The sequence below is a fragment of the Lynx canadensis genome, chromosome B2 (genome assembly GCF_007474595.2).
Source record: "Lynx canadensis isolate LIC74 chromosome B2, mLynCan4.pri.v2, whole genome shotgun sequence".
Lineage (NCBI taxonomy): Eukaryota > Metazoa > Chordata > Mammalia > Carnivora > Felidae > Lynx > Lynx canadensis.
The window spans coordinates 110,458,840-110,484,516 of NC_044307.1; positions in this window are offsets into that span (position 1 = coordinate 110,458,840).

Consider the following 25,677-nt stretch of genomic DNA (forward strand, 5'->3'; position numbering starts at 1 on the left):
ACTCATTAATCAACTAACAGTGGAGTAATCAGTAGTAATTAGCCATCAGCCTCCTTTTCATGGTCATTTTACTAATTAAAATGTTAGCTTTAATTTGGAGCAGAGGAAATATAAATTGAAAACTATTTTTTCTAACTACAGATTATAGTGGCCAATCCATTATTGGTTTGCTTATTAAAATTTCTATGAGATGACATATAGTTCCTGCGGGCATTTCCACCTTATGGGACCTGCATGTAAAATTACTTACCAGTTAAGTGTTACAGTAAATGGGAGAATTAAAAAATACTTTTACGGGTGCCTGGGTGGTTCAGTCGGTTAACCGGCTGACTCTTGATTTTGGCTCAGGTCATGATCTCATGGTTTGTGAGTTCGAGCCCCATGTCAGGCTCTGTGCCGACAGTACAGAGACTGCTTAGGATTCTCTCTCCCTCTCTTTCTGCCCCTTCCTTCTTGTACTCTCTCTTTTTCAAAATAAATAAATAAACTTAAAAAAATACATTTAGATTTTACTGTCATCTTATTTAGAAAAAAAAAAGCTTCTGAATAACAAAGGAAACTATCAACAAAAGGAAGAGGCAACCTATGGAATGAGAGAAAATATTTGCAAATCACATATCTGATAAGGGGTTGATACTCAAAATATATAAAGAACTCCAAGAACTTAACAGCATAAAGAACAATCTGATTAAAAAATGGCAGAGGAATCGAACAGATATTTTTCCAAAGAAGACATACAGATGGCCAACAAGTACATGAAAAAATGCTCAACATCACTTATCATCAGGGAAATGCAAAACAAAATGGCAATGAGATATCACCTCACATCTGTTAGAAAAGCTTTCATCAAAGACCCAAGAGATAACAAAGGTTGATAAAAGTTCCGCTATTAAGTGAATGAGTCTGAGAATCTAATGTAAAACATGGTGACTATAGTTGGTAACATTCTATTATATAATTAAAAGTTGCTAAGAGAGTAGAGGTTAAATGTTCACACATTAAGTAGATTATAGATAGATAAACGATGGGTAAAAACATTAGGTGATGGATGTATTAATTAACTAAAGGTGGGAATCCATTATCAATGTATACTCTACTAACCATGATGTTACACTTTACACATCTTCTATTTTGTTTATCACACCTCAATAAAGTTGCAAAAAACAAGTAAGAGAAAAATTTTCATTCAACCCTATAAAATACTCCCTATTAGCTTTCAACTCATTGAATATAAGTGCCCAAACAGAATTTCAGCCGATCTCAAGAACTAAGATATGAAGATACGTTTATCTTAGTTAATAAAATTTTCTGTCTCTAACACCAAAATATAACAAATCCATTAATGAAAAGGTATAGTTAGAGAATTGTTCTTTTATCACTCTAATTAATATGTTTAAAAGTAGGTGGAGAAATGTAGAAAATAGAGGGGATAAAAGAAGAAAATTTAACTTTGTATTGTTCAATCAGGTCCTTACAGCCATTGGGTCCAGGGGTGGTTATCAATGGGGGTACTTTATCTAAAAGGCCCTGATACAAAGAATGCTTATGGACAGTGTTCCAAGACACCATTACCTTAATACCTCCTGCTTGAGGCAAAGCTACACACAAATGCACATATTAGACCAAGGTCTTATTTTTATGGAGAATTCCACAGACTATATGGACACTCCACTCCAGTGTTTAACAACTGTCATGAAATTCTGTATTATTCTATAAGGTCATTCTTTCTCCCTGTTCTGATGAGATTGAGAACATCTGGTCCTCATTCCTAAAATAATGACATTTCCTGTTCCAGAGATCCTTTTTAAATCACCCTCAACCCTCTCTTCTTTAGGCTAAATTCCAGGTCCACTCGCTCTTCTTCAGAGTTTTATGTGCCAAGGCTTTATATATCCTTGCTCTCCTCTGAGCCCATAAAGAGCCTTTCTCCTCCAGCCCAGAATGGGACTCCTGGCTGAGAGGAGCACTTGACCCCTGCTGAATATTCACAGAACCACCTTCCACACCTCTGCCAGGCAACTGCTCATTCATTCCAGTTTTCAAACAGCTCAAGAAAGACGCACTATTTCATTTCAGGGAAGAGACTTTCTTTCCATCAACTAGCTTCCCCTCTGTCCCCAGGGGAAAGAGCAGAGAAGATTGAGCTTTGGGAGTCAAGTGACAGACAGCTGTGGTTTCAGCTTCCAGCGGTCACACTACTCCAGAGGGACCGGAAGGTCAAGGGAAGCATGTAGAACCGCAGGCTGTTCACGTGGCTCAGAGGAGGAGATGACCAACCCCTAATAAAACACCGTCTGCCGGACATGCCATTGGGACTGGCACGCTAATTGAAAACAGCAGGCGTGGGGCTGCAGCTCTTTGACTTTAGCACTCAGTTTGGAATAACTTTTCCTTCCTCAGAAAAGGCAGTCCTGGGCCAGTAAAGCTGTGTTGTTATAAAAAAAAAATCCAAACAAATGAACATCACTGCTCTAGCAGAAGATTAAGAAACATCTCTCTTTATTTACTTTTTCAGGAAGTGCATATTTATTTCCTTTCAACTGGGTCAAAGCTTGACACTGCTGTACGCAAATATTTTATTGACTTAAAATAAAAAGATCTACTAATCCAATTTATCTTTCAATAGTATGACTGCCTATTATTTTTATTACAATTAAAAATCATTTTTTCTAAATCAAAATAACACAGGCACATAGCTCAACCATTCTACGTTATTTTTATTGAATGGCGGCACACTGCCTGACCCTAAGCCATTTTCTTCTCCCAGAAGCAACTTTGTAGTCCTTTGGCTATTTCCTTTGTTGCTTACCTTTGCTATTCTAAATAACATACTTAGTGTTCGTTGGTTTTCCAATTTTAGGCATTATACATTGACTTTCTACCATGGAAAATGAAAATTGAGCTTGTGTCACTTAACATCTTCCTCATTCACTTTGTTCCCAGACTCTCAATGTAGTTAGATCATAATGTGGCTAAATAAATATTAACCATTCCCATTATTATGAATAGCGTATAACTGTTTCATCGATTTATTTTTGTGGATACATTTCTCCCATAGCTTTTTGATCTGCTGTAATATGAATTGATTTCCCAGTCCACAGCTGTGATTGTGGTTTCTCTCTTCACTATTACTGGGCATTCCATTTGTTTCTTTCTCGAGTTCTGCTATTTTCCGGGTTCCATTTCTTCCTCTTTATGGATGTATTCCTCATTTTGCTGGAGACATCTTCTCAATAAATTTCTGAGAAGGTATACATAAGAATTTTGAGACCTTATGAGTTTGAAAGCATCTTCATATTCTCAAATCTAATAAATCGGTCATTTGGGTATAGAATTCTAGGTTTATTGCCATTGTCACTCAACTTTCAAATGCTTTGTTCCACTGACATCTAGTTTCTAGTGTTGCAATTAAAAACTGTAAAGCTATTCTGATTCTGGATCTTTTCTATGTAAGCTAATTTTTTGTTTTTCCTGGAAGCTTCTAAGACCTGTTTTCCTAATTGTTCTGGATTTCACAATAGTGTGCCTTGGTGGAGTCCATTATCTGTGCTGGGTACTTATTGGTGTTTTCAATTTTGTAAAATTATCTTGAATTATTTGCTTTATGATTTCTTTCACTTTATTTTCTCTGTTCTTTTTTTCCCCCTTAAATGTTTTTTGTGAAATGTTGAGTCTTCTGAACCAACATTCTAATTATCTTTTCTTTTTTTCTTTTATTCTATTTTTTTTTTACCTTTTTTTTTAACCTTTCTATACCTTGTTTTTCCTCCTTTCATCTTTATCTTTTATTCTTTCTATTAGACTTAAAATTTTTACAATAATATCTTTTACTTTCAGGATTTTTGTTTTTGTTTTTGATTCTGTTCTCTAGATTATTTTAGGATATAAAATGTCTATTCATTCATTTTCCATTTAATAGTTCCTTATTCTTATTTCATACATGCTGCATATTCTCATATCCTTCATGACACTGATGATCCTCATGTGTGTGTGTTTGTGTGTGTGTGTGTGTGTGTGTGTGTGTGTATTCTTTTTACTTCTCATTTCCTTGTATAAACTGAATACCCAAGTTGCTTTCTTCTTCTTTTGGAATATTTATGCCTTTTATGCTAGCAGTTCTCTTCAAATGCTGAGAATCACTGAATGTCTACTCTTAAGTATTTAAGATTTAACCAAGGTTGGGGTGCCTGGGTGGCTCAGTCAGTTAAGCTGGGACTTTGGCTTAGGTCATGATCTCACAGTTCGTGGGTTCAAGCCCCATGTGGGGCTCTGTGCTGACAGCTCAGAGCCTGGAGACTGCTTCAGATTCTGTGTCTCCCTCTCTCTATGCTCCTCCCCCACAAACACTCTGTTTCTCTCTCAAAATGGATGAAACACAAACACTCTGTCTCTCAAAAATGGATGAAAATATTTAAAAAATTAAGAAGAAAGATTTAACCAAGGTGATTTTCTACCAAATATGACATATTAAACATAAATTTTCCTTTGCTCATCTAAAAACTCACTAAAATAACAAAATAGAACTTACTAAACGAAATTGACAAGGTCAAAGAGAAATGAAAAGTCAAAACCAGGGACACAAATGAGCAGATCACATGGGAAAAATCACTCAAGAGCCATCAATCCACAGATCCTTATACTTCCTATTGCATTACATCTACTACATTATTCACTGATTTATATTATCTCCTTAAGTTTTGTGATGTTTTGAGCTGGTAATCTCTTTCTATTGTCAGAAGTAGCTTTGGATTTCAGTTCCATAGTTTACTAGATAGTTAGCTTGGGACAAATAACCTACACTCTTAAAGTTTCAATCTCATTTCTAAAGTTGAAATAAAATAACTTCCTTATATGGTTGTTGCAAGAATAGATGTATTGTCTGGAATGTGATCATTATTAATACTTTATGATTTTTCCAAAACCTAGTCCTCTTAACTATGTAAAAATATCTAAAATATTTAGTTATTTCTGTTTACTATGTTCTTAACTATAGCTATGACTGTTAATCAAAATAAAATAAAGCCAATGGACATTGTGTATAAATATATTCTGATCTCAAAATTTTGAGATAGAAATATACATTATGGTAGCAGTTTTACAGTTGCCTTTTTCCTGATCTTAGCAGAAAAGCTCTCTGCTTTTCATGCTGACTATGATGTTTGCTGTGGGGTTTCTATATATGGTCTATACGATAATTTTCTTCTATTCCTAGTTCATTGAATGTTTTTTTATCATGAGAGCATGTTGAATTTTGTCAAACACTGTTTCTTCATCTATTGAGGAGATCATGTGATTTTTATACTTCATTCTGCTAATATGATTGGCTTTTGTATGTTGAACAATCCTATGTGCCAGGGAATAATCTTATTAGGTCATGAAGTATGATCCCTTTTATTATTTTTAAAACTTTTTTTTATTTTTATTTTATTTTATTTTTTGATGTATGATCCTTTTAGCATACTGTTGAATTTGTTTTGCTGGTGTTTTGTTGAAGTGTTTTACATTTATATTCATCAGGGATATTGGTCTGTAGTTCTTTCTTGTGGTGTCTTTGTCTATCTTTGTTATCAGAGTAATGCTGGCCTTATGAAAATGAATTATTTGGAAACGCTTGAGGGAGATTGATATTAATTCTTCCCTAATTGTTTGGTAGAATTCTTGCAAAGCCATCTGGTCCTGGGCTTCTCTTCGCTGGTAGATTTTTTTTTTTTTTCCAACGTTTATTTATTTATTTTTTTGGGACAGAGAGAGACAGAGCATGAACGGGGGAGGGGCAGAGAGAGAGGGAGACACAGAATCGGAAACAGGCTCCAGGCTCTGAGCCATCAGCCCAGAGCCTGACGCGGGGCTCGAACTCACGGACCGCGAGATCGTGACCTGGCTGAAGTCGGACGCTTAACCGACTGCGCCACCCAGGCGCCCCAAGATTTTTTTTTTTAATTACTGTTTCAATCTTTTTACTAGTTACAGGTCTGTTTAGATTTTCTATTTCCTCCTTCATGTCTGATTTTATTTATTTGAGTATTTTTTTTAAGTATAACTAAGGTTTTGTCACTTTTGTTGATCTTGAGAAAAAGTAATTCTTAGTTTGGTTGATTTTTTTTATCTTGTATGTCATTTATTTTTTTCTCTCATCTTTATCATTTTCTTCCTTTTGCTAACTTTGGGCTTTCTTTGCTTTCTTTGCTTTTCTTTTCTTTGCTTTCTTTTTTCTTTGTCTAGTTCCTTGAGGTATAAAGTGTTTGTTTATTTGATTATTTCTTCTTTTTTTTTTATTTATTTATTTTTTATTTATTTTTTTCAACGTTTATTTATTTTTGGGACAGAGAGAGACAGAGCATGAACGGGGGAGGGGCAGAGAGAGAGGGAGACACAGAATCGGAAACAGGCTCCAGGCTCTGAGCCATCAGCCCAGAGCCCGACGCGGGGCTCGAACTCGCGGACCGCAAGATCGTGACCTGGCTGAAGTCGGACGCTTAACCGACTGCGCCACCCAGGCGCCCCTATTTCTTCTTTTTTAACACAGGGGTTTATCTCTATAAACTGCTTTCTTTTTTTTTTAAATATGTATTTATTTATTTTGAGATAGAGAGAGAGCATGAGTGGTCAGGGGAGGGGCAGAGAGAAAGAAAGGCAGAGAGAATCCCAAGTAGGCACCATGCTGTGAACACAGAGTCCAATGTGGGGCACAAACTCACAAACTGTGAGATCATGACCTGAGCCAAATTCAAGAGTTGGACCCTTAACTGACTGAGCCACTTAGGTGCCCCTAAAATTCCTTCTTAGTACTGTTTTTGCTGCATCTTTTAAGTTCTGGTATGTTATTTTTTAGTTTATAGCTTTTGGTTTGGTTTGTCTCAAGATATTTTTTAATTTCCATTTTGTTTTCTTTCTTAACCCATTGGTTGTCAGGAGTATGCTGTTTAATTTCCACATATCTGTGAATTTTATAGTCTCCCTTCTACTATTGATTTCTAGTTTTATTCACTTGCATTTGGAAAAAATACTTGGTATGATTTCAATCTTTTTAACATTGTTAAAATTTGTTTTGTGACCTAACATATGATCTATCCTGGATAATGCTCCTGGAGAATAATGAGTATTCTGTGGCTGTTGGATGGAATGTTTTCTATATGTCTGTTAGGTCCACTTGGTCTATATTGTTGGTCAAGTCTTATGTTTCCATATTGATCTCTGTCTGGTTTGTTCTAGGCCTTATTGAAAGTGGAGTATTGAAATCTGTTATTGTGATGCTATCTATTTCTCCCTTCAGCTTTGTCATTGTTTGCTTCTTATATTTGGGTGCTCTGGTGTTGGGAACATATATAATCATAATGCTATATCTTCTTGGTAAATTAATGTTTTTATCATTATATAATTCCCTCCTTTGTCTCTTGTGAGTTTTTCACTTAAGGTCTATTTTTTAGTTCTTTGTAATTATTACCATTTAGTGCATGCATCACATCTTCAGTTTGGTAGGATGTTTATTAGGATTATTTTGAATTCTTTGGTAATTCACATACCTTTACTTCTTTGGGTACGTTTCTGGAGATTTATTTTGTTCCTTTGGTTGGGCCGTGTTTCCCTGTTTCTCCATGTGACCTATTACTTTGTGTTGTGGCCTGTATACTCAAAACAATAGCCATCTCTCCCAGTCTTTATGGATTGGCTTGGTAGAGGAAAGACCTTCACCAATTATCTTGACTAGAGATTCTGGGGAGTGTCTCAGTCTTTTCTGTGGATATACCTTTCCTGGACTTACTTGTCATCACTTATGAGATGCAGCAAAAGCAGTACTAAGAGGGAAGTTTATAGTGCTAAATTTCCAATTAGAGAAGATTTGTAGGCTTTTTCTTCAAGAGTTCATAATCTCTTTTTCTGTCTGCTGTCTGTGTGTGGTACTACAAGTTCTCTGGAACTGCCATAAACTGCCCAGCTCTTTTTTTGTTCTCAAGATCCCTAGGCATCTAGTGTATTCTAGGTTCTGTCAACACCCAACTCAAATGAGACAAAATCCAATTCCTTGGGCAAGCCCGCTGCCCCACAAAAAGCAGAACATTGGACACATGGTCCAACTATTTCTTTCTCTAAGAAGAAGCTGGAAGTTGAAGGTTTTCTCCCAGTTGCTCCCTGCTGAGCCTGGGGACAGGCAATCATGAGTGAGTGAGGTAAATAAAACTTCCACCTTTGTTCTTAGTGGCACTCAACCTGGCCTCCTTTCCTGTCAGTGTTTAGATTCAAGCAAGACAGAAACCAATCCCTCTGGCAAGCCCTCCCACCCCACCCTTAAAAAGTCTAAATGTTTGATGTATGTTTCAGTGTTCTCTTTCCCACCCCAGGGGAAGCTGGGAGTTGGGGATTTTCTCCCAGTCATGCTGTACTGTACTGCACTGAACCAGTGGGGAGGAATCTGGCCAGTGAATGCCATTAATTTTTCTATCAGGTTTGATGCAACCTGTTTCATACTTGTTTGGGTGAAGGGATTTCTTAACTGATTTCTGGATTTTTCATGAAAGGAATTGGTCTGTGTGTTGTGGAATTGGTATCTACATGGAGGAAAGAGGTTTGTACATGGGGTAAAGAGGTTTGAGGCTTCCTATTCTGCCATCTTACTGATGTTCTCATTCAAAGCATGGTTAATTTTATAAATAATAAAAAAAGCTGTCTAAAATGTTAAGTAATTATTAGATCATACAGGTATGTGATTGGAGGGTGTTTTTGATAGTATCAACTTCCATCTCTCCTTTCCTACCTTTTTCTTCTTTAGCTCACACTGTGATTGAACTTGAGGTTTGGATTGCAAAGCAAAATTCTGTAGGAAGGGGACCTTACAAGGAAATTTTAATGAGGTCCTACAGATATTTTTAGAGGATCTGAAATAAATCTCCTGTGAAGTAAGTTTCTAACATTTCATGTCTTTCTTTCCTTCATCACTCAGCTTGAAGTTGGAAAACCATATTTTACATTAATAGTCTTACAGAATGAGTGTCAGAAGTTTGTGTCGTAAGTAGTCCACATCACCTTAATTCCCCTGGCTTTTCTTAGATATTTTTTGCATGAAGAGATGAGTTCCAACTATAAATTTTTTATCAGCTGTCAGATTTCCATTGACCAATGGTTCATTTTCTCATTTAATAAATCACTTCCACTCTGCTACACAGTGGGAAACTTCCTGGTACACTTCCAGCATAACTGAAAATAGTTTGATGTTCTCAGATTCTCCCTGAATATTTGAATGAAGATATTAGAGAACCTGCAAAGTCTCTGTATGCTGAACGTGGGATCATCACATAGCTTGTCATCTTGCCAGGGCGTCAAATAGAAGCAAACTGCAGTTGAAGGAAAAGTATTCTGTTGACCAGAAGGAAAGATGAGCACATCTGAGTCACACGTTCCATCCCAAAGATTAGGCTTAGCTACATATGTATGTATATACATGTATAACATAGAATATCAATAAAAGTTTTTCATAAATATTCTAAAACCTTTTTTTCTTAATTTTCTCCCACTGAAATAGAATATGTAACCATACTAGATATCCTATTATCTTGAAGCTCTTATTTATCTTACCTCCATTTTCTAGAGTAACATTTTATTCACCAGGTACAGTGAGAAAGGCTGATAAAAGCACAAAGTGGATGGAATAAGATCTTAAGCCAAGAAAAGGTAAATAATAAACAAATTGTTAATTTAAAATACCTCTTGCCATGGGGTTCCTGAGTGGCTCAGTCGGTTAAGAGGCCAACTCTTGATTTTGGCTCAGGTCATGATCTCACAGTTCGCGAGTTCAAGCCTCATGTCAGGCTCTGTGCTGACAGTGTGGAGACTGCTTCTAATCCTCTGTCTCCCTCTCCCTGCTCCTCCCCTACTCTCTCTCTCTCAAAAAAAATAATAAATGTTATTTTTTTAATTTTAAAATACTTCTTCCCAAATAGCTTCCCTTAGATAAACAAACAAATCTAGCCTAACAGACCATAATGCCATTTGTGTATATTTTTGCCTTTTTGGCCATAATGCTTGCAATGGAAATTTATGCTGACATGAATTTTAGGAATAATGTCACTAAACAAATAATCTTCAAATAGCATTTATTGAGCATTTAAGCTGTTCCAGGCACTGTTATAAGTGCTTAACACATGTTGTCTACTTGCAATGACCGTAACAAAGAGAACAATGTTAAACAACCTGCTAAAAGTCATAACCAGACAGAGGCAGAGCTGAAATCAAAAACCCCTCTGCCTGACTACAAAAGCTACGCTCTTTGTTTTTTAAGGTGTGATTTCTTCTTATTTATTTATTTATTCATTTATTTATATTTTGAGAAACAGAACATGCAGGAGGGGCACAGAGGGAGGGAGAGAGAGAGGATCTCAAGCAGGCTTTGCACTGTCACCACAGAGCTCGATGTGGGGCTCCAACTCACAAACCGTGGCATCATGACCTGAGCTGAAGTGAAGAGTCGGATGCTCAACTGACTGGGCCACCCAGGCGCCCCCAGAAGCCCATGTTCTTAAGCGTTATCTTACTCCGCTTTCATTCTTGGTGTTCAACGAGTAATAACACAGGCTGGTTGCTCTATAGTCTTAAACAAAGAGGGGATGTAATAGGAAAGGGTGAAGTTATAATAATATCCTCCTACTCTGTTTTATGCTAAAGTAAATTAGTCATCATGAGAAAGAAAAATCACTTCTTTATATATGTATATATAGTTTCATTGGGAACCTATAAAGTCTCATTTTTTGTCAATATGCTTATCCAAAGACTGAATTGAGTGCACTGTACCTTCTTAGAGCTCTATCCAGGAAAGGATAAGAATGTTTATATGCTTTCCCCCCGCCCCAAATGGCAAAAAGCCCAGACTTTTTGTTACTGTTCCATGGTAAACATTTGTCTCTCTAGTCATCCAGATTCATGATTCATTTGTCAGGGGCTTAGTGGGCACATTTTGGCCAGCAGCCTGCCATGTGCCCATGTCGGGCCTTGAGTGAGTTCTGTTCAGAGGAAGTCTCCTTTTGACCATACAAGAGCATGTGCATGGGATTTCTGACCAGAAGCAGCTTAGCAATAAGATAGGTATGCGGCACAGGAAAGGCCTAAGGAGGCACCTCGCCCATGAATTACCACAGCAGCACATTTAGCACTGAGCTTTGTTGGCTGTGAACTGCAGTTGGGGAAAAGGAGCGCTGTGGAGACACTGTTCCATTATGCCTCTCTACGTGACCGATAGGACAGAGCTGTGACTGCTTTAAGATCCCGTCACCGGAGCATATATGAAGCAAGTCTAGAATTGCTGCGCCCCATGACAACTGGGTGTTTACCTTGTTGCCTTATGATTCATAAGGGCCTTTTGAATCATACAGCATCACTATTTAAAATTCATCAACACTAAATCTAAAAATCTGCATAAAATATCCACACTGCTGCCCTACCACCCTGCCTTCACACACTTGTTGGAAATCAAGTCCGTGCTTCCAGGAAAGCCATTCTCAGTAACAACCACCATATGAAACTAGGAAAATATCTGAGAATGTAAATGTGGGGAAGGTGAAGAGGCTATAAGATTAAGGATCAGTTAAAGCCACCTCTTCTCTTTTTCACTTTCTATGTAACTTCTTTTTTTAATGTTTATTTATTTATTTGGTGGGTAGAGAGTGGGGAGAGAATCCCAAGGAAGCTTCACACTGTCAGCACAGCCCCACGCGAGGCTCCAGCTCCCCAACCATGAGATCATGACCTGAGCTGAAATCAAGAGTCAGACACTTAACCGACTGAGCCACCCAGGCGCCCCTACTTCCTATATTTCTGATTTCATTTATTTTTTCAGTGAATAATTATTGAATGCCTTCTATGGGCAAGGCACTGCAGTAGGGACAAGAGAGGTGGGAGAACATTTTGAAGTACAGAGTACTTTGGGAAGTAGGTTGGTGATGGGTAGTGTACCAACAAGCAGAGTTTAAAACAGCAAATGAGTATAGAATATTCAAAAAACTGTTCAGCAAGCAACATTCATTTATATATTTATATATTTATATAAATATAAAGTCAAAGATTCCCAACATATACTGCCTATCCCAAAATTTTATGCACAGTCAGCCCTATAGACAGGAAAGAAGTAAATGTGTGTTCTCTGCCTCCTTCCTTCCTGAACTCAGAGCTCTGTCTCAAATATAATAACCACAGTTCAACTTAATTATACATTCAATGGGTTTCAGGTGGAGAGAGGCTATAATTTGAAATATTTTTCTGTGAGAAATTACATTTAAGAGCCAAACCATTTACAAGCAAATTTTGAGGGTTGTGTGTACCTACATGGAGTCATGTTTTTCTCCCTTAGAGGACTTAATGTGTCATATAACTATATTTATAACTACATAACTATTTAGAGTTTAACTACGTATATAAAGTCAAGCTGAATATGTAGTAAAATTTCTTTCTTCACAGTAAAATGTTCAAGATATACTTATGGCCAGACACAAAGTGAATTTAGGGGGAGTTCTGAGTATGAGTTTTATTCATCCTAAATATTCACTAATAACATAATTATACATTTATGATATTTTCCTCTTGAGTTTAAATTTGTGATAGAATTGTTTCAAAATCTAAAAACTTAGAATTCATCTAATCCTTCCTTGGGTGAAGTTTTCAAAGCTGTGAAAGGAAAGATTGTTTTCAACTCTGCACTGAGATCATTCTCACTAATAGTACATATTCAAATTCTTGTGAGTGATTTTAAATAACTTGCTAAGAGATCAGCTTAATTGAGGAAAAGTATTGTTAAATCTGAGGTCATTGTGCTATGATACAGGTACATTCTTTTTTTTTTTTTTAATTTTTTTTTTCAACTTTTTTTTTTTATTTATTTTTGGGACAGAGAGAGACAGAGCATGAACGGGGGGAGGGGCAGAGAGAGAGGGAGACACAGAATCGGAAACAGGCTCCAGGCTCCGAGCCATCAGCCCAGAGCCTGACGCGGGGCTCGAACTCACGGACCGCGAGATCGTGACCTGGGTGAAGTCGGACGCTTAACCGACTGCGCCACCCAGGCGCCCAACACAGGTACATTCTTATTACACTTTTTTTCTCTAAAAATTTCTCAGACCTAAACACTTTATCAGATTTAATTACTTTTTAGGAGTTATATTTAGAGACATTTCAGTTATGAGACTTCATCTTTAGTTTTTATGGGACCTGAATCTAAAGAGATAAATCAGAGTGGTTGTTAAAATCTGAATTAATATTGTTGAGATTTCATTGCCAACAAAACTGTTGACTTGGAATATCTTTTGTGACTTTAGTGTATTTAGTCATGAAGGTTGAGGGCAAAATATTAAATAATATTTCATAAAACATTATAGAGTTCATTCTGGGTCACTACTGGGTTTCCATTTGTATTTTTCTGGATATGCATTTAACAACAGAATAAATGTCCAATATGACTGACATTATGAGAAAAAGAATTAACTGAAAGGTTTTTCAAGTTTTATGAATAGAAAAATCCTGAGAGGATCAAGATACCCCAGAAAAGAAACTGTTAGTATACTGATGTAGAGAGCCCCACCTCGCTCTGACTGTGCCACGCTAGGAGGTACTTCCTAGAGTAATATCATGCAGAGAAGGGCGAATCTTGGCTCTGCACCTCCTAACTCAGAACTTGTCAGTTTATGCAAATTATGTAAATATTCTGGGCCTTTGGTTCCACAAATGTACAAGAGAAAAAGAAAAAGTACTATATATTGCTGTATGAATTGTTGTTGAAGATTAAATGAGGTCCTGAACACAAAGCACCTAAGAAAGTGTAGGACACAGCAGCTTTTCAATAAACGGTAGCTATATAGCTATAGCCAGGAAGAAAAATGCTGAGCAATAATGAGCAAATAAATCACCACAACCCTGTGAGTCTTGGGTCTGACTGAGTCCTAAAGAACTTGTGAAATTAAAAAAGCATGGCTGCTTCATTGACGTGTGTGTGTGTGTGTGTGTGTGTTGGGGAACACATGTTTATGGTGTATGAGAATTTTAACTCTGGTTCTCTGCTTTTTTCACCTAACAGGCAAAAAAGTCTCATATGCTCAACCTTTATTCTTAAGACTTACTTGAAGCATTAAGTCTATGTTGTCTAAATATATATGACTGGTAATGGGAATTAATCATATAAACTAGACTCTGTATATGTATAAGCTAATGCTTTACCCTTCTAGTATCCAGAAAAAATTTTTTTAAGTTTATTTATTTATTTTGAGAGAGAGAAAGAGGGGTGGGGAGGAGCAGAGAGAGAGGAAGAGCAAGAATCCCAAGGAAGGTCCCCACTGTCAGCACAGAGCCCAAGGCTGAATCTCATGAGCCATGAGATCATGACCTGAGCTGAAATCAAGAGTCAGCCTCTTGACTGACTGAGTCACCCAGGTGCCTCTGGGTCTAGAAATGTTTTAACTTTATTAAAAATCTAGCTCCTTAGGAAAGTACTAACTGAGAAATTGCATTGTTGGAAATTTCAGGAAAGATCACTTGGGGTCGTTTTTAGGGAATGTCCTATAAGTTATTTTTTGAGATCTCTGGACATGTTTCTGCAGACAAGGCCAGTCCTGCCTGTGGCTTCTCTGTTGTCATGGTCCACTTCAGGGAAAGGAGGAGTTGTGCTATTTTTTTTAAGTTTATTTATTTACTTTGAATGAGAGAGAGAGAGAGCACAAGCAGAGGAGGGGCAGAGAGAGAAGGAGAGAGAGGATCCCAAGTAGGCTCAGGGGGTGTGCTATTTAACCAAACCAACCTATATGACTTTTTCTCTAGTTATGGGATATAACTGATTTGGGAAACAATTTGGCAAAATGTACTATGAGTCTTGTTGATAGCTCAATATCATATCCAGTTAAAATCCAGTAACTTATCATTTATTCACAGAAAACTAATTCAAAGAAAAACAATGTGCCAAAGCAATGTGCATGAAGAAATTCACTGCAGTGTTATTTATAGTAACATTAGAGATGATCTAATTGCTCAACAAGGGGGGAATGGTTGAATAAATAGCAAAACAAGTCAATGAAATATTATGTAGTTGTTAAAGTAATAATTTTGAACATTATGTAATAACAGGAAAATGTTATGATATAATGCTAATTAAATAAAACAGAGCAAAGATCATATTACCTCATTATTACAACTTCAGAAAATATGTAAGCATGGGTCCTAGAAGTAAAAACTGCAAATTGTGTATTTTGACGGTTAAAATTGTGTTTGTTCTTCCTTTATTTTTATATTTTCTGTATTGTCATAATTCTGTTTGTACAACAGACAGAAGTACTGCGTAAGCAATACATAATTGAACATTTATCTACAAAATGTACAGCACTATACAAAATACGTTAAAGGACAATTCTGGATATCAAGATTTGATGTGGTTCTATTTAAATTAATAATTACATGGATAGCTCAATAATATAGTTATGAGAGTATATACAGAAAAAAGCAGAGAGTAAAGGTAGTGAATTCAAAGTAGAAGACATGGATTGTTGTCTCAATGTGACCACTAACTAACTTTATTTCTGAGACAGTTTATTCCTCTGAAACTTATCTTCTCACCTATAAAATGCAGGAATTAGACCAGAAGTTTTTAGTTAACTTTCCAGTCTAAATTTCTTCCATACTGATCTCATAGTTCTTTATTCAAACCTTATCTAATTCAGACACTATCTCACATGCTAATAATAATATTAATTACTATTATTGCATTTGCTTAGAACATCTGCTGAAAATGTGATTTTAAAAAATTTATTTATTTGTTTTATTATTTTATTTTTTTAAAGTGTATTTATTTATTTTGAGAGATAGATCACCAGCAGAGGAGGGACAGAGAGAGAGAGGGAGAGAGAATCTCATGCAGGCTGTGCTGTCCGTGCAGAGTCTGATATGGGGCCCAAGCTCACCAACCATGAGATCATGACCTGAGCTAAAATCAAGAGTCAAACGCTTAACCAACTGAGCCACCCAGGTGTCCTTTATTTTTTTTATTTAAACAATTTTAAATTTATTTATTCTGATAGAGAGAGGGAGAGCAGGTGAGAGGGAGAGAGAGAATCCCCAGGAGGCTCCCTGCTGTCAGTGTGGAGCCTGACACAGGGCTTGATCTCACAAATTGTGAGATCATGACCTGAGCTGAAACCAAGAGTCAGATGTTTGACTGAGCCACCCAGGTACCCCTATATTTTTTATTTGAGAGAGAGAGAGAGAGAGTAGGGAAGAGGGGTGGAAGGGGGAGAAAGAGAGAGAGAGAGAGAGAGAGAGAGAGAGAGAAAATCGTAGTCTCCACACTTAGCATGGAGCCCAACAGGGCTTGATTCCCACTACCCTTAGCCAAAATCAAGAGTTGGACACTCAACTTACTGAACCACCCAGGTGCCACAAAAATGTGATTTAATTAATCTCAAGTGATCATAATCTGTAGGTACTATGGATCCTAGGAATTTTATCTTTGGAGTTGCATAAGATAAAAAAATTATGTGTAAATCATTCTATCTGAAAATTAAAAAATATAAGTATTTTCTTAATACATATTTTTTAAACTTCAACATAAAAAAGCACCTTATACCCAATTTAAACTTTGCAATTTAATTAGCACATCATAGAATTATGAAATAAAGTTTTTCATAAAATTATGACTGGATCAGGTTCAGTTTTCTTGTTAACTGCTCACTCTCATTAAAAATTGGTAAGTTAGAATTATCAGTGATCAAATGAATTTGCTTATGAATGTGAAACAAACCACTCAGGATAATTAAAAATAAGCTGCAATAAAGAATGTCAAAGAATCTCTGAAACAAAGTATATTGTAATTCTTACCACCTTAGAACGAACTGGAATCATCACAAATGAGGTTCATCCAGAGGCAGCTTGCTTTTTGACATTTTCAGTAGCAGGAAGGAAACAAATTACCTCTAATCAGAGACTTTGGTAATTAGTACAGTTCAGGAGCTCACCACCTACAGGAAATGAAAAGAAAGAACATAAAGTCAAAGCAGCTTGCTTGGCTTTGATCTTCAACAAAACTGTTTGCTATAGTACCCTAACATTCTCAACTTTACTGAATATGAGGGTTCATAACAAACACACCATGCTGATGGCTGATTTCATGAGGAAACTCCACCTCTCTCTGCTCCCTATTTTTGTGTTGGACAAGAAGCTCTTCCTTCTGGAGATAAACTCTTGAAACTTTATTTGCCCATGTGGCATGAGGTAAACCAGTGTCAATCTGAGAACATAGATAAATTTGAGCTACAAAGCATTTAGGCTTTGTGAAAACCAGCCAAATTTCACCATAAAATCTTTCCTCATTTGGCCTACAGTTTACAGTCAAAGTCATTTATCTGTCAAGTATTTATGGAATATTTATTTGTACCAAACACAGAATTATTTTAAGTGCAAGAAAGGAAAAAAAATCACAAAATATTCAGCACTAGAAACCCCCAATTTTAAAATTCCATGGGCTTTGAGGTTTGATGATTTAGTTCAAGTTGTGGGTCGAGTAACAGACATTCTGGTCAAAGGACTTATTATTTTTAAATGCTCTATCTCCTAAGTAATATTGGTGATGTAGAGATTCCAGGAAAATATGGTCACAGAAGGTGCAGAGAGCAATCAGTGCTAGTTGAAAGGTTGGAGAGAGAGACAGACACAGAAAGAGATTAAATAAACCATTCCCATAACTCCTGTTTGTCACTTACATGAATGACCCCTTGCCCAGAGAACAGGGATAGAATTGACCTAAATTAAGCCTACTTAGATATGTCTATTTGTCAATCCAAAATCTTTAGGTCCACTCCATGCACCAACCACCGTGCCAGGCATGAGATCAGCAGTGACTACCAATACAGCCACCAGCTTAAAATGTCTCCTTTAGTTTTTGTCAAGCTACGATTCCACATAATTCCTTATTGTTCTGCCATTTAGATGTTTGGTTTTTGAACTAAGGCATTGAAACAAGGTCAAAAGAACATTAAGATAAGACCAGGATAAAATGCTAGTAGAGTACAGTTTTTGGATTTTGTGTGAGTTTGTCCCATGAAATGCTCCTCAGTGAAGTTTTCTAAACTGAAATAGCTATAACTATTTTCTCCTTCTTCTTCTTCTTCTTCTTCTTCTTCTTCTATTCTTCTTTTTGAGAGAGAGAGAGAGAGAGAGAGAGCAAGAGCAGGAGCAGGGAAGGGGCAGAGGGAGTGGGAGAGAGAATCTTAAGAAGACGCCATGCCCAATGCAGAGCCCTATGCGGGGCTCAATCTCCAACCATGAGATCATGACCTGAGCCAAAATCAAGAGTCAGATCCTTAACTGACTGAGCCACCCCTGCACCCCAAACTATTTACAGTAAAATCTTAGATTGCAAGTAATTGTTCTGTGAGTGTTCTTCAAGATAAGCAAACATTTATAATAAAGTTTAATTTGATAAATGAATGTCTTGCAATGTGAGTAGTACATGATGCCGGATGTCACATGATCACAGCTGAGCCAATGGTTCAATGGTTCTTGAAATTGGGTTTGATATACAAATGTTTTGGATTACAAGCATGTTTATAGAATGAATTATGCTCAAAAACCAAGGTTTTACTGTACTTCTAATTGGCAAAACCCCACAAATGTTTGGTTTGGCCTCACTGGGGGTGGGGTAGCCAGGGGAAAGTTAAAGTTTTTGCCTCATTTTTGGAATTCATTTTTTCCCATTTCTCCTTTTCATTAAATGAGTGCTAGCATCTAAGCTACATGTCCTTTCTGATCATAATTGTTTGTTTGTTTGATAAAATTTTTTTTACATTTATTTATTTTTGAGAGACAGAGAGAGACAGAGCACAAGTGGGAGAGGGGCAGAGAGAGAATGAGACACAGAATCTGAAGCAGGCTCCAGGCTCTGAGCTGTCAGCACAGAGCCTGATGTGGGGCTCGAACTCACAAACCGTGAGATCATGACCTGAGCCAAAGTCGGACATTTAACCGACTGAGCCACCCAAGCGCCCCAATAATTGTTTGTTTTTGAATTCCAGTAGTTAACATGCAGTGTTATGTTAGTTTCAGGTGTACAATATAGTCATTCAACAAGTCTATACATTACTCAGTCTTATGTATGTATGTATGTATGAAGTCATGTGTCTTTCTCTAATTTACTTCACTTAGATTCTACATCTGTGTTGTTGCAAATGGCAAGACTTCACTCTTTAATGGCTGAATAATATTTCATTGTGTGTATGTGTGTATATATACATATATAATTTTCCCTATCCATTCATCAATCAATGGACACTTGGGCTGCTTCCATAATTTGTCTATTGTAAATAATGCTTCAGTATACATAGGGGTGCACATATCCCTTCAAATTAGTGTTTCTGTATTCTTTGGATAAATATCCAGTAGTAGAATTACTATTGACCACAGTCATTCTAATTAGCCAAAAAGTAGGTGTGGAAAATGCAAGAATTATGCACATTTCTGACAGGTTTTACTCTTGAGAAATTTTCACATGGTTCTCCTTGCTCCTTCCTCATTTTATCCATTCCAGGACACCTGTGATTTCAAGAACAGCCCTGTGGGGCGCCTGGGTGGCTCAGTCAGTTGAGCATCCCACTTTGGCTCAGGTCATGATCTCACAGCTCCTGAGTTCGAGGCCTGTGTCTGGCTCTGTGCTGACAGGATGGAGCCTGGAGCCTGCTTCAGATTCTGTGTCTCCCTCTCTCTGTCCCTAACCTACTTGCATTCTGTCTCTGTCTCTCTCAAAAATAAATAAACATTTAAAAAAAAACAGCCCTGTAAGAAAATACATTAGCACCTTCCAAATTAAAAGCCAATGTATGACCAGCAATGTTAAGGGATTTTGAAAAATCCAAAATAGTAAAAATGGAGTAAAATAGGAAATAAGAAAAAAAATAGGAAAGAATGGAGTAAAGAAATAATAAAAGGAAATAAATCAGCCAAACTGTCAAGCTTTCTTGACTTAGGAGATTAAGTGTTGATTTTTACATTTTTGTACTTCAAGATGAGATGATATTGGCATGGCCATTTAGGGCCCTCACTCTTGTCTACATTGTTTGGCAAGCTTTACATGGATGCTTTTGTAGTACAGTAATCGCCTCTCTTTGGGTATACTTTTCATTTCAAAGCAATATATAAACATCACACCTCCAGTTCTGGGAGAGCTTGAGGCACAAAGTAAAACCAGAATGGATGTGATCATGGGAATATCCATAACCAGGCGCTAACATTTACAGTTAAATATGTCAGCATCAGACTTCCTGCTGTACCACCCACCATTTCACACAATTCAGCCAGCTGACTCATTCAAAACCTTAAGGCTAATGAGAATAAATTAATGAGTCATCATTAATAAATGGGCAAAGTATGTCCCTTTATTCCTCACCGGAGTAAAATAACACTCCTGGGTACTTCTGGAGTAAATGTGTATCAACTATATAGTCTTTTGAATTACTAAGACTATCTATAATAAGTTACTTAGGGAAAACATACAATTTTCAGAGATGTGAGCTACTACTTGTCAGGCAAGGGAAACTATAAAACAAATATTTACCTTATATTTATGAAGAAAATTAACTGACAAACAGACTTTGTTATGATTCTTAATGATAATGAATCATAGTTTTATGTGTAATGGTGGAATGAAGTAGTCAGAGATCAGATCGTGGCATTTCTGCCTCCGTGTTTTTAATTCATCAACAGAGGTATTCAAAGAAAGCCTTTGTTTTGTCCTTTCTTTGAATTCAGAAGTCTCACACTGTGCACAATATTTTTCACTCCCATCAGGTGATGTAATGACAAGAATATGTTTAAGATCAGCAGATGAGAAATTATATGTAAATACAATGTGTTATTGACAGAAGCCAAAATACTCATTCAACTGATAAGGAGAACACAGAAATTTACTAGAAGTCAAAAATCCCAAAAGAGACCTCTATATTAATAAGTGCTTATTTTAAACATATTAACTACTTCAATAAATCATATTCTTTGTTTTTTTCCATTAATTAAACAAATATTTAACAGTTTTGTTGCACTACAATACACATACCATAAAATTTACCCTTTGCAGCTTGATGATTTTTAGTAAACTTTAGAATTGTGCAAGTATCACCATTATCCAGCTTTAGATAACTTCTTTTACTCTAAGATCTCTCATGTCTGTTTTCAGTGAAACCAGATCCCACGCCCAGTTTAAGCAACCACTGATAGTCTCTGTCTCTATAGTTGTGCTTTTTCTAGAAATTTCATGCAAAAGGTGTGGTAGACAGAATAAAAGCCCTCTAAAGATGTTCATACCCTAACCTCTGGAATATATTACCTCATATACCAAGACGGACTTTACTGATGTGACTAAGACCTTCAGATGGGAAGATTATTCTGGATTATTTGGATGAGCCCATTCTAATCACACAAGTCCTTAAAAATAGAGAATTTTTCCAAGCTGCATCAAAGGGATACAATAATAGAAGGATCAGAGAAATGCAATGTGAGAGGGACTTGACCCACCATTGCTGGCTTTGAAGAAAGAGGAAGGGGACCATGAGCCAGGGAACACAGCCAGCCACTAGAAGGAAAAATTTCAGAGAAACTGATTTCCCTCTAAAGCCTCCAGAAAGGAACGATACCAAAAGCAATATCCAATATAAAAATAATCAGTGATATCTTTTTTTTTTCAATATATGAAGTTTATTGTCAAATTGGTTTCCATATAACACCCAGTGCTCATCCCCAAAGGTGCCCTCCTCAATACCCATCACCCACCCTCCCCTCCCTCCCACCCCCATCAAAAAAAATAAATAAAAAAATAAAAATAATCAATGATATCTTTTGAAAAGATTGCTAATTATTGATAGCCTATAACTTAAACACCATGTACAGTCTTAAAAGGCTGGTGCTGTCCTTGTTGTCACTCAAAATGGTAGAACCCAAAGAGGCTGGATAACATTTTAATTTTCTACTATCTTTCCCCCCATGGTACCATATAATAAAGATTTTCTTCCTTCTGATTTTTATTTTGCTGTTGTATAAATATTGTTAGTCTAGGAAGAACCGTTTTTTTTTAATTTAAGTGAAACGAACATTAGCTAATTATTAGCTAATACATCACTTTTGCACAGTCTGTATGAACAGGCAACTTTTCTCTAGTGCCAGATCTCTTCTCATTTAATCAGATAATTCAAAAAATATGAGTGAAAATGTCAAGATCTGATTATTCCCGTTTACCTTGGACTCTGAAAAGAGTCAATAAGGCCTGCTTACAATTTAGCCTAATTACCATAACTGAAATAAGTCCTGTAGGAAAATGTCAGTGAACCTAAAATAATATCCTTTTTTTTTTCATATTAGCTAGTTTAGTAGTTTTCCCTAATCTCTACTTATGGGAAAAGATATGGAGAGACCTCTTGTTGTCAGTTTATACTTGAGTTGTATAAATATATAGAAGAAGAATATCTAGATATCTTCTAACGTAACTGAATTTTGTGTTGGTGCTAAATCTCAATTCATCTATTTGACATATAAAGTTATGTCTTATTAAAATTAAAGAAAGCAATAGTAGCTCATTTATAGACTTTTATTTCTTTGGATTATAAAAATACACCTTTAGAAATGATTAGGGTATGTTAAACCATAAATGTCACTGGGTAATAACCTATCCTGAAAATTATTTTTCCTGTGAAGGCTAATTACTGAACTTTAGTTTTTGCTAATGTATTTGCCACTAAATGAGATGCATATGAATATATTGCCTATTGTTCAGGCAGCAATTTCTGGGTTTGGAAATTTATAAAAAAATAATAAATCCAGGTTTAGTTCATGAAATAAAAATGGTTTGAATCTCATTTAACCAACAAAAAATGCTAAGGACTAAAGCACAGTAAATTCAAGATTAAGATTAGCTCAGATTTGTGCTTTACAGAAAATTCTGTTTTGGGGTGTGACTTCAGTATGTTTTTAGGAATCATCGTAATTGCCACTATAACATAAAATTCAGATACTCTTAACCTTTTGCTGACTGATCCTTCACTCATCCTTCTATGCTCTTTCTAATTGAAACTTTTATTATCTAGTATTTGTAAAAATTGAAATTCTGCCATTTGTTACCTTATTTTTATGGGTTTGTCTATATAATGATTTTAAAAAATTTATTAGTGAAACAGATTACAAGCACAGAAAATTAGAGGCTGCTTTTAGCACTTATGTATTGGTCATGGAATTTAAAAATTAAATCCCCAAAATGTTAAAAACACATTAACTATGCACAAAAATTTATAGAATAATTCATAGATGTCAAAGAATATTCTATGATTACTTTTGCACTATATATCACTAAATTCTTCTTTTAGGTTTTGGTTTTGGCTTTTTGTTTTGCTTTTCATGAAATACCAATTGAATTAAACTTTCTTATGTGTTATTTCAAACTATTTAAAATAGTGTCTGATGGGAGTCCTTTGTTCGTCAAGACACTACGTAAAGTTAGCACTATATCCCAAAAATAAGATTGTTTTCATTACTACTGTTCTTATTTATTACTTAAACTGATCCACCTTTAAAATAGTCCTGCTTAAATTGATCCCCCCGATTTGTCATTTATCATGAGTTATAATACAATTTTTGTTTACTTTTGTAAAATATTATACTTTACATTTATAAATTATGTATCACTCAGTACCTGGAACAAGTAATACAGGAAGAGTATCATCTTCTACTGAGTGAAAAGGAGCTCACAATAGAAAGTTAGGAGGGTAGAGCTTGAGTAATCTGGCAAATTATGGGAATCCTTCCACACTTCTCTATGTCCAAGGAAATCCAGAATTCTTTTGACTCTATACATCATATTTTAAGTTCTATTCACATGGTGGCAGGGGGTCTATTTGCTTTTAAAAAGGAAAATAAAGAGTGAAGTGATATTAAGCTTTGTCATGCTATATTCCAATTTTACATTACTATACAATTTTCCAATGTTTTATAAAGTATTTCATAATGACAGTGGGGATCACAAGAGAATATTTGTAGCTACACTAAAGTGCTAATTTATGTAAACAGATTCAGCTTCTACTTTATGAAATCAGTGACTTTTCTTGATTGCCAAAGAGTAGCTTCAAAATGGTGAGTTTCTGGAGTGCCTCAATCAGTTAAGCGTCCGATTTTGTTTTTTGTTTTTTTCTGGCATTCTTTTTTTTTTCAATATATGAAATTTATTGTCAAATTGGTTTCCATACAACACCCAGTGCTCATCCCAAAAGGTGCCCTCCTCAATACCCATCACCCACCCTCCCCTCCCTCCCATCCCCCATCAACCCTCAGTTTGTTCTCAGTTTTTAAGAGTCTCTTATGCTTTGGCTCTGGTCATGATCTTATGGTTCCTGAGTTCCAGCCCTGCTAGGGCTCTGTACTGACAGCTCAGAGCCTGGAGACTGCTTGGGATTCTGTGCCTCCCTCTCTCTCTGCCCCTCGCCCACTCATGCTCTGTCTCCCTCTCTCTGTCAGAACTAAATAAACATTAAAAAAAAATGGTGAATTTCTTCACATGTATGATTGAAGATTATGCTATAGATCATTGGGGTTCCCAATAGTGTCCAAGCTTTTCTTTCTAAGTCACATTTAAAGTATATAGTTTGAGGTGGAATGAAAATATGTACAGTCATTTTAATAAGAGCTAGGAAGGTTTTCTTTGCAAGACCTGCATTATTAATAAATATAACCCCCATGGGTTTGTTTTCTATGGTGACATTCTTACATTTTAATAAAAACAAAAAAATAGAAATCAATACTCATTTCACAAACTCATGGTTCAAACTATCATAAGTTCTAGAAATAATATTTCCTGCTATCAATATAGGAAAATATAATTTTTCTAGCTAACAGGTTAAGGAACATCACTTCTGATAATCCAGTGCCAGTTGCTGTATTCAGTGTGGGTGGCTGAACTTACATGAACTTTTTCCCTTGTGTTTTAGCTGATATGAGCCTCGGTTTAGTCTTGTCTGGCATCCTATGAAGTCTATTACTTTCTTTAATACTTTCAGGTTTCCTGTTTCCTTTTTAAATATCACATGTAATGTATTGAATATGTATGCAGTTATATTTTAATAGAATGTCAAAACAGAAAAAAGAAAAGGACATTTTGCTTTTTGGATTCATCCACATGAGAATTTTCAAAATCATTACTGAAAAGGAATGTTTCTCCAATATATTGAATAATAGCATATTTCTTTGTTGGGATACCCAAATCTGAATTTGAATGTCAAAATCTATTTTTTTGTTTCTCTATAATTTTCAGCAAAATTCCTAGATAAAATTATAAGCCAATAATCAAATGGAAAAAGATTACGTTATACAGTATCTTTTATTTATTTCAAAATAAATTTGGTATTGTTAAATCCACTTATAACCCTCCTTGTTTTTCCGTTTAGTGACTTAGTGGCCTTGTGATAATTTTAACTTTATTAATGATTTTGTGTACTTATCATGAATGAATGTTACCAAGACTTGACTTATCATTTTTAATATATACGGACATTAAAGAAAGTTTGCACAATGGGAATTTTTTTCGCCAGAAAAAAATGGGTTGATTTTCTCTTATAATTATTTGGGTTTCTGTGTGATCATATGTACATTTAGGATCTGGATGCATACTATCATCTAACTCTTTAAAAGATGAAATTA